At 38.6% G+C, this 11,305-nt stretch overlaps 1 pseudogene; it reads right to left on the minus strand.

Moving 5' to 3' along the window:
* Nucleotides 1-2,989: 2,989 nt before the first annotated feature.
* Nucleotides 2,990-4,383, minus strand: LOC112835474 (tubulin alpha-1B chain pseudogene; annotated as a pseudogene).
* Between the last annotated feature and the right edge of the window lie 6,922 nt (nt 4,384-11,305).

Here is an 11,305-nt window from a genome sequence, read left to right on the forward strand (position 1 = left end):
ACCTTTCCCCTCCTGAACCATAATTAAGGATGGACTGAGTATTACCAATTCTTGGGATAATGCTCACTAGCTGTGTAGTCTAGAAAAAATGACTTAATCTTTCTGAGCTTCAATTTCTTTATCTGTAAAATGAAAATGTAATGTCTACCTGATTAGGGTTTTTTTTGTTTTGTCTTGTTTTGTTTTTTAAATAGTTTATTTATTTATTTGACACAGAGACACAGCGAGAGCAGGAACACAAGCAGGGGGAGTGGGAGAGGGAGAAGCAGGCTTCCCGCGGAGCAGGGAGCCCGATGGGGGACTCCATCCCAGGACCCTGGGATCATGACCTGAGCTGAAGGCAGACGCTTAACGACTGAGCCACCCAGGCGCCCTAGCTCGTTAGGTTTTTATGAAGATAAATGGAGCAAGGTTATAGTGTATCACACACTTTTGGTATACACAGTAAATGTGCTCTCACTCTCCTTCCCTTTCCTCTGAGCTCTTGGACTGCATCTAAACGGGACCTCTGCAGCACAAGGCTGAGGCCTCACCTGTCCTCCATATGTTGTCATGGGACTTCTGGTAGCCAGGTATGTGCAGCTATTAAATAGCTAACTTATGTAAAGCTGTAGAACCATTATTTATATCTTGTTTCTAAATAATTTATTATATAATTCTAGTAAAGTAGTAAAGTATGATCAAATGAAATAATTCATTTGTTTTTTTAATGAAAATCTGTATTTTATGTGTAGAACACTTAACAATGTGAAATACTAATCCTTCATAAAGGCAGAGAATTCGTTCACGTGTTTATTTGTTCATTCAACTTGGAATTCCTAAGCACCACACTGTGCTAGGCACTGTTTGAAGGTCTGGGAGCACACACAAGCCTTTTCCTTAGAGACAGTAACCAGGAGGGAGACAGGCCAAAGAAGAGATGTTTACAATACAAGGTGATCAAGAGCTGAGGAAGCACTTACAAGGAACCCTAAGATTTGGGGAGAAAAAGGAGCTAGACTAGAAGACTGCCAGGGGAAAATTATCTCTGCTGAAATTGAAGGTAAGTAGGAATGTTGTTTTCACACATAAAACCTACTAGGACATTTTTCTGATTTACTGAAGCTTAAAAGGGTAAGAGTGTGTTTTATTTTGTTTTGTTTTGTTTTCCTCCCCAAAATGTGATCAGCTTGACCTAGTCCATCTATCAATGGATTTCTTTTCCGGGGACCTGCAGTAACCTTGACTGATGGAAAGAACATAGCCACATTGGATTATCTGTTTAGTAGGCTACTTTTAGTCTGGTTCCGGGTCTTGCTTTGTCAGCGCCCTCTAATCTTTATAATCCTATTTAAACTGCCTCTAACTATAAATGCTCATTTGCATGACATTGACTCCTGTATTTTCATTTCAAAAATCATGTGATTCCAGGGATTCTGGCTCTTGACCCTAAATTATTAAATATTTGATAGTCTATCTTCCAACCCACCAAGACTTTTAGGCAGAGTGGTCAGTGATGTCTCCTCAACATTTATAACCATAATAATTAAATGTCATGTAATTAACTGTTTAATGTTTGTCTTCTCTGTAAGAAATGTAAACTCCATGGAGCCAGGGCCTGTGTCTGTGTTGTTCATTACTGTATCTTTACTGTCTACTGTCATTCTATAGTAACCGAAATTACAAGACCCCCTCATAAATTATTATGCAATTTAAAATAAACAAAATGTTTATTATTATGTCGGAATTTAACTGGCCTCAAAAACTTATAGAATTTTGATTAATCCTCTTATATATAAGGAGAAGTTGAGTAATAGAATTTTAGCATCTGATAATAGTTGCTTAGAATATTGGAAATAATAGACTTCGGAGTCAGACTAATGTAGACTTGCATCCTTGGTCTTGGGCAAATTATTTAACTTCTCTAAGCCTCTGCTTTTTTCATCAGTATAATGGGAGGGCTTCTTTGTATCAGGTTATGGTAATTAGAGATAATCTACATTAAAACTCTTCCCACAGTGTCTGGCACAAATCAGGGCCTTGTTATATAACTATTAAGATTATTATTATTTTACTGAGAAATAGTTCCTGAGGCCCACTATTAGTAATTTGCTGTTAGAGTATCGAATTTCTAGGTAAACAACGTAATTAGATATAGAAAGGCTCAAAAGGATTCAGAGTAGGAATGAATCTGTCATGGAGAAGTGTGTGGTTGTACCAGAGGATTTTAAGTCTTTTAGGTAAAGATGAAATTTCAAATTTTGTAAATTTGTACCTTCAATATGCTAGGATTTTTGCAGAATCTACAGTGAAAATATGGTTGCTTATTGCCCTTCCCAAAACTGGCTTTGGATTCAGCTTTCAAATCTTCTGTATGATAACTAAATTTTTTTTAAATTTGGTCACTGTGCCACTTCTCCCACAGGCCCACCCCTAACATTAGCAGGACTGAGGCAAGGGAACAAATAGACGCCTATATACCACATGCCTAAATATTTAAAATCAAGCTAATGAAGTATTAAATAAAATGTGTTTTGTCTTCACCTCGAAAAACATACCTTTGTAACAACAACAAAAAAATCAAATCTGTAGAACAGATTGTTTTAATGTGATTGAAACTTGGCAAAATGTCAAAGACAACTGGATTTAATTATTGTACATGTCTGGGTGGGTCTACTGATGGGCCAGGGATGTTCATATAAGTAATAAAATAAAGATATACATAAATGGTAAATTGTTATATATTACATACAATTTATTTTTCTGCCTTTTCAGAAAAATTACTAAATGCCTTATAATAGTCAAAATTTTACATTATCTGTGTTCTGTTGATAGTAGGGCCAGGTTTGATAATACTTTTTTTTTCTTTCTTTCTTAAAGCCTTTGCTTTAAGACATGATGGAAAAATCTTACAGGTACACATGGAAAAGTAAGACGTGATCACAGTTAAAAGTGAAGCAATCTAACTAGAAAGTTTTAATGCCTGTTGGCTAATGTGGAAGCTAAAATTCTGAGTGTGACATGTTGCAGGGCTGAAAGGAAGAGTAATTAGTCTTCTTCTCCTACTTCTTCACCTTCTCTTTCAACAGAATCCACACCAACCTCCTTATAATCCTTCTCAAGGGCAGCCATGTCCTCACGGGCCTCAGAGAACTCTCCTTCCCCCATGCCTTCCCCCACATACCAGTGAACAAAGGCACGCTTGGCATACCTCAGGTCAAACTTGTGGTCCAGGTGAGCCCAGGCCTCAGCAATGGTGTGGTGTTACTCAGCACGCTCAGAGCTCGCTGTACTTTGGCCACGTCTCCACCAGGTACCACAGTGGGAGGCTGGTGATTAATGCCCACTCTGAAGCCCGTGGGGCAGCAGTCCACAAACTGGATGCTGCGCTTGGTCTTGATGGTGGCAGTGGCAGCATTGACATCTTTGGGAACCACATCGCCATGGTACAACAGGCAGCAAGCCATGTATTTACTACAGAGAGGGTCACATTTCCCCATCCGGTTGGCTGGCTCAAAGCTTGCGTTGGTGGTCTCTGCTACAGTCAGCTGTTCATGGTAGGCTTCCTCAGCAGAGATGGCGAGAGTATATGTGGCCAGAGGGAAGTGGATGCGGGGAAAGGGCACCAGTTTGGTGTAGAATGCTGTCAGATCAACATGCGGGGCTCCATCAAATCTGAGGGAAGCCGTGATGAAAGAAATATCTGGCTAATAAGGTGGTTAAGGTTAGTGTAGGGTGGGCATTCAACATCAAGCTTTCTATGACAGATGTCGTAGATGGCCTCATTGTCTACCATGAAGGCACAATCAGAGTGTTGCAGGGTGGTATGGGTAGTAACGATGGAGTTGTAGGGCTCAACTACAGCTGTGAAAATCTGGGGGAGCTGGGTAAATGGAGAGCTCCAGCTTGGACTTCTTGCCATAATTAACAGAGAGATGTTCTATCAGCAGGGAGGTGAACCCGGAACGAGTTCCCCCTCCAAAACTGTATAAAACCAAGAAGCCTTGAAGACCCATGCCCTGGTCAGCCAATTTCTGAATTTGGTCCAAGACAATGTCAGTGATCTCCTTGCCAATGGTGTAGTGCCCTCAGACATAGTTATCAGCAGCATATTCCTTGCCTGGGATGAGCTGCTCAGGGTGGAAGAGGTGGCAGTCAGTGCCAGTGTGAACTTCATCAATGACTGTGGGTTCCAGGTCTACAAACACTGAAGGTGTTGAAGGTGTGCTTGCCAGGACCCATCTCACTGAACAAAGTGTTAAAGGAGTCATCTCCTCCTCCAGTGGTCTTATCACTTGGCATCTGGCCATTAGGCTGGAAGTATTCCAGGCAATAGAGTTCCCAACAGGCATTGCCAATCTGGAAACCAGCCTGGCCAACATGGATGGAGATACATTCATGCATGGTAGCTACGGGATAGCAAGTGCAAGTGACAGGAACAGACATTAGTCCCAGTTACGATCCCTGACAAGCTAAGAGTCGAGGTAAGTAATGCACTCAAATTTGATCATTCTTCTTGAGTCATCATCGAGTTTACAACATTTTGTTAGTTTCTATGTGGGCAATCTTTGTACTGTTTATCAATACAACTCATAAAATGATACTTAAATTCAGAAATAAATCATAAATTTTACATATCATGTTCCAACATTGCATTTGGCTCCTATAAGTCACCTACACTATGGACTTAGCTTTTGCTCATGATGATGTAGCTTGATTCCAAACTGGACAAAAGATATGAAACAACTGTCTTCAAAATACTAGACAACAGCGCAGGAGTGTGATACTTGAGAGAAGGGGAGAAAAAGAGTTGAACCCTGCCCAAAAGCAATTTCTGAACTGTGACATAAGAACAGGGAAATAAGGCAGAGCCCAATGGTCTGGCTTAGTTGAGGAGTCTGAAATATGATCTTGGAGACCAAAGTGGCTTGAATTGCAGAACAGGGTTGCAGTGAGGAGGAAGCTGTGCAGAGAAAGAGCTCCAGAAATCTGCAAAGGGGTCTTCTCAAGTCTTAGGTGGAATAAAATAAAAAAAGATGCATCTTTAGGTCATTTACAAGAAATGGCTTTTTAAAAAAGATTGTATTAATTATGAGCAACTCTATGCCAGCAAATTAGAGAACCTGGAAGAAATGGGTGCATTCCTAGAGATGTATCAACTACCAAAATTGAACCAGGAAGAAATAGAAAACCTGAACAGACCTATAACCACTAAGGAAATTGAAACAGTCATCAAAAATCTCCCAAGAAACAAAAGCCCAGGGCCAGATGGCTTCCCGGGGGAATTCTATCAGACATTTCAAGAAGAATTAATACCTATTCTCCTGAAACTGTTCCAAAAAATAGAAATGGAAGGGAAACTTCCAAACTCATTTTATGAGGCCAGCATTACCTTGATCCCAAAACCAGACAAAGACCCCATCAAAAAAGAGAATTACAGACCAATATCCTTGATGAACATGGATGCAAAAATTCTCACCAAAATACTAGCCAATAGGATCCAACAGTACATTAAAAGGATTATTCACCATGACCAAGTGGGATTTATTCCTGGGCTGCAAGGCTGGTTCAACATCCGCAAATCAATCAACGTGATACAATACATTAACAAAAGAAAGAACAAGAATCATATGATCCTCTCAATAGATGCAGAAAAAGCATTTGACAAAGTACAACATCCTTTCTTGATCAAAACTCTTCAGAGTATAGGGATAGAGGGTACATACCTCAATATCATCAAAGCCATCTATGAAAAACCTACAGCGAGTATCATTCTCAATGGGGAAAGGCTGAGAGCCTTTCCCCTAAGGTCAGGAACGCGGCAGGGATGTCCACTCTCACCACTGCTATTCAACATAGTATTAGAAGTCCTAGCCACAGCAATCAGACAACAAAAAGAAATCAAAGGCATCCAAATCGGCAAAGAGGAAGTCAAACTCTCACTCTTTGCAGATGATATGATACTGTACGTGGAAAACCCAAAAGACTCCACCCCAAAACTGCTAGAACTCATACAGGAATTCAGTAAAGTAGCAGGATATAAAATCAATGCACAGAAATCAGTGGCATTCCTATACACCAACAACAAGACAGAAGAGAGACAAATCAAGGAGTCGATCCCATTTACAATTGCACCCAAAACCATTAGATACCTAGGAATAAATCTAACCAAAGAGGCAAAGGATCTGTACTCAGAAAACTATAAAATACTCATGAAAGAAATTGAAGAAGACACAAAGAAATGGAAAAACGTTCCATGCTCATGGATTGGGAGAATCAACATTGTGAAGATGTCAATGCTACCTAGAGCAATCTACACATTCAATGCAATCCCCATCAAAATACCATCCACTTTTTTCAAAGAAATGGAACAAATAATCCTAAAATTTGTATGGAACCAGAAGAGACCCCGAATAGCCAGAGGAATACTGAAAAAGAAAAGCAAAGCTGGCGGCATCACAATTCCGGACTTCCAGCTCTATTACAAAGCTGTCATCATCAAGACAGTATGGTACTGGCACAAAAACAGACGCATAGATCAATGGAACAGAATCGAGAGCCCAGAAATGGACCCTCAACTCTATGGTCAACTTATTTTTGACAAAGCAGGAAAGAATGTCCAATGGCAAAAAGACAGTCTCTTCAACAAATGGTGTTGGGAAAATTGGACAGCCACATGCAGAAGAATGAAACTGGACCATTTCCTTACACCACACACAAGAATAGACTCCAAATGGTTGAAAGACCTAAACGTGAGACAGGAGTCCATCCAAATCCTAAAGGAGAACACAGGTAGCAACCTTTTCGACCTTAGCCGCAGCAACTTCTTCCTAGAAACATCGCCAAAGGCACGGGAAGCCAGGGCAAAAATGAACTATTGGGATTTCATCAAGATAAAAAGCTTTTGCACAGCAAAAGAAACAGTCCACAAAACCAAAAGACAACCGACAGAATGGGAGAAAATATTTGCAAACGACATATCAGATAAAGGGCTAGTATCCAAAATCTATAAAGAACTTATCAAACTCAACACCCAAAGAACAAATAATCCAATCAAGAAATGGGCAGAAGACATGAACAGACATTTCTCCAAAGAAGACATCCAAATGGCCAACAGGCACATGAAAAAGTGCTCAACATCACTCGGCATCAAGGAAATCCAAATCAAAACCTCAATGAGATACCACCTCACACCCGTCAGAATGGCTAAAATTAACAAGTCAGGGAACGACAGATGTTGGCGGGGATGTGGAGAAAGGGGAACCCTCCTACACTGTTGGTGGGAATGCAAGCTGGTGCAACCCCTCTGGAAAACAGTATGGAGGTTCCTCAAGCAGTTGAAATTAGAGCTACCGTTCGATCCAGCAATTGCACTACTGGGTATTTACCACAAAGATACAAATGTAGGGACCCGAAGGGGTACATGTACCCCAATGTTTATAGCAGCAATGTCCACAATAGCCAAACTGTGGAAAGAGCCAAGATGCCCATCGACAGATGAATGGATAAAGAAGATGTGGTATATATACACAATGGAATATTATGCAGCCATCAAAAGGAATGAGATCTTGCCATTTGCAACGACGTGGATGGAACTGGAGGGTGTTATGCTGAGTGAAATAAGTCAATCAGAGAAAGACATGTATCACATGACCTCACTGATATGAGGAATTCTTAATCTCAGGAAACAAACTGAGTGTTACTGGAGTGGTTGGGGGTGGGAGGGATGGGATGGCTGGGTGATAGACATTGGGGAGGGTATGTGCAACGGTGAGCGCTGTGAATTGTGCAAGACTGTTGAATCACAGATCTGTACTTCTGAAACAAATAACGCAACATATTTTAAGAAAAAAGGAAAAGAAGAAGATAACAGGAGAGGAAGAAAAGGGGAGTATGTCAGAGGGGGAGACGAACCATGAGAGATGATGGACTCTGAAAAACAAACTGAGGGTTCTAGAGGGTAGGGGGGTGGGGGGATGGGTTAGCCTGGTGATGGGTATTGAGGAGGGCACGATTTGCATGGTGCACTGGGTGTTATGAACAAACAATGAATCATGGAACACTGCATCAAAAACTAATGATGTAATATATGGTGATTAACATAACAATTAAAAAAATTTAAAAAAATAAAAATAAAAATAAAAAAATAAAAAAGATTGTATTAAAAAAATAAAAAAATAAAAAATAAAAAAGATTTTATTTATTTATTAGAGAGAGTGCGTGAGCTGGAGGGAAAGGGAGAAAGAATCTGAAGCAGACTCTGTGCTGAGTGCAGAGCCCAACTTGGGGCTTAATATCCCCACGACAAGATCATGACCTGAGCTGAAACCCAGTCCACTGCTAAACCAATGGAGCCACCCAGGAGCCCCATTTACAAGAAATGTTTTAAATATAGAGGTAAAGGGATAGAAAAATGTAGAACATGAAAACTCAAGTACTAAAACAGTTGGCTTAGCTATATTAGTATCAAAGTAAATTCAGATAAAAAAGTATTACTAGAAATAAACAAGAACATTTAATAATGATTGAAGTGTCAATTCATTAAGAAGACATAACAATCCGGGCGCCTGGGTGGCTCAGTTGGTTAAGCCACTGCCTTCGGCTCAGGTCATGATCCTGGAGTCCCGGGATCGAGTTCCGCATCGGGCTCCCTGCTCACCAGGGAGTCTGCTTCTCCCTCTGACCCTCTCCCCTCTCATGCTCTCTCTCTCTATCTCATTCTCTCTCTCAAATAAATAAATAAATAAATCTTTAAGAAAAAAAAAAAGAAGACATAACAATCCTACTTGTATGTGCACCTAATGACAAATCTTCAAAAATTCAGGAAACAAAAACTGGCATCACTAAATTTATAGACAAACTCACAATTGCATGTGATTTTAACACTTTATTCTCAGTAATTGATATAGCAAATGCAAAAATCAGTAATAAACTAGATTTTGAGCAACCAATTTAACCTAATTGACATTTATACTATACCCAACAACTGCAGAATTTATATTCTTTTAAATTTTACTTGGAACATTCATCAAGATAGGCGATATGCTGGGCCAGAAGCCAAATCTCAATAAATTTCAGAGGATTGTAAGTATAAAGAATATATTTTGTTTTCAAAACAGAATTAAATCAGAAATCAATAATAGAAGGATATCTGGAAAATCTCCAAATATGTGGAAATCAATCAACATACTCCTAAATAGCCCATGGTCAAAGAAGAAATCACTAGGAAAGTTTTAAAATATTTTTAACTAAATGATAAAAAAACAACACATCAAAATTTGTTGTATGCAGCTAAAACAGTATTTGAAGGCAAATTAGTTTTAAATGCTTGGGTTAGAAGGAATAAAGGTTTAAAATCAATGATCTATGTCTCCACCTTAGAAATTAGAAGAACAGTAAATTAAAGTCAGTATAGAAGGAAAGAATTAAAAATTAAATAATAAATATACATATTAAATACAGTAGGAATATATAATAATAATAGCAGAAGCTAATGAAATTTTAAAAATTAGTAAAGAAAATAAATAAGGGTAAGAGTTGGTTCTTGGAATAATTAATAAAGTTAAAAACCTCCTAGGGGTACCTGGCTGGCTCAGTAGGTGGAGCATGAGACTCTTGATCTCAAGGTTATAAATTCGAGCCTCACATTGGGTACATGGATTACTTAAAAATAAAATCTTTAAAGAAAATAAAATATGAAATAAAATATAAATAAAATAAATAAAATAAAATAATATAAAATAAATAAAATAAAATAAAATATGAAACCTCCTAGATAGACTAATTGAGAAAAAAATAAGGGATCACAAATTCTCAACTGTTGACTTGGCACAGTCCACCAGTGGGCCAGTTGGAGATTTTTTGATGCTCTTCTTTTGGTTACATAAACACCATGCTTTTGGGGGGAATAAAAATCCCCAAAATTAATGTCACTCAAGACAGTCTATGGTGCTATAACAGGGTAATACCCAAAATCATCCAGAAATAGGCAATGAAGGAAAATATAAAGTTCTGCTTAGGCAACATTGAAACTGAGAAAATAAGGATCCTAAATAAGTTTAAATATTTTTTAATGAGTGTTTTTCTCCTTATTTTCAGAACTGAAAAACAGGAATTACCGCAAAGTGCCTCCTACCTAAAACAGTCCTTAATACGAAACTGGAATCCAATTTTTATAAGAAATTATCTGGGTGGTACATTTTTAGTGGGTTTCTTTTTTCAAAAAAATATCCAATTAGCAAATAGGTTAAGAGCTTACACTCTGAAGCCAGACTTCATTAGTTAGCATCCCAGTTCCCCCACTTGCCAGCTATGTGTCCATAAACAAGTTACTTGGTTTCTATGTGCCTTTCTTTCCTCATCTGTAAAGCAGGGGTTAATAATATTATTGCCAATCCATTATGAATGATTTAAAAAGCAAACATTTATAAGTGCTTAGAATAGCGCTTGCTCACATAAATGCTATATAGGTGTTAAATAATTAATAAATAAATACTACTTTGGATCACATTTACAATCATCATCAATCCTTAATAAAGGCAAAATTTTCAAGTCTGGTGTTCAAACAAAACATTTAAGTAGAAATCGGAGTTTTAAGGCTTATTACCCAAATTCGGCATAAATCTCCCTCCCTTCCAATTTTCACCTATTCTTCCCAAGCTATTCGTTCTCCACGAAGTTATCCACACGTGAAAACATGTGCCTTGTATTGTTGAACTGACTGATTGTTCTTAACTCTTTATCAGTCTAAGAACAAGAAAAGCAAGATTGAGGCCACTGCCATGATACTCTTAGTAATAAAGTTAATAGCACTGTTTATACTACCTAGAGCAAAGGCAAGGTGAGCAGAGGAGAGACTTTTCTTCATTGTTGAAGTCCCAGGGCACAGAGGCATCCTACTTCTGCGGCTAAGGTTTTGGCAGGAATTACACCCATTTCGTATGGGATAATGACCTACTACCAAGCCTTTCACTAACTAGTTGGTTAAGTTACTTAACCTTACTCTTTGCCTCTGACCCCTCATCTGTAAAAAGTGGCCATTAATAGACTAGGTTGTGAGATATAATGAGCGCCTACATACGCATGGCAAAGCAAGAATATCATAAATGTTAGCTATTACTATTTTGTGGGAATAAGTCGTTTCATTTTGAACATTGCTTCTGCTTCAGGATTTATTGCAAATAACTGCAAGACTTAGAGAAAAAAGGCTTTTGGGAGACATGAGTTTGAAGCCGAGGGACCGCGGGGAGAATCTGATAGCACCAGAAGGGCAAAATCTGTTAGAATCAACTTTAGCATGGTAATCAGAGCAGAATCCCAATGGCCA

This window comes from Callorhinus ursinus, unplaced genomic scaffold (genome assembly GCF_003265705.2).
Source record: "Callorhinus ursinus isolate GAN/ISIS: 27379988/994484 unplaced genomic scaffold, GSC_fseal_2.0 scaffold4, whole genome shotgun sequence".
Taxonomy (NCBI): Eukaryota; Metazoa; Chordata; class Mammalia; order Carnivora; family Otariidae; genus Callorhinus; species Callorhinus ursinus.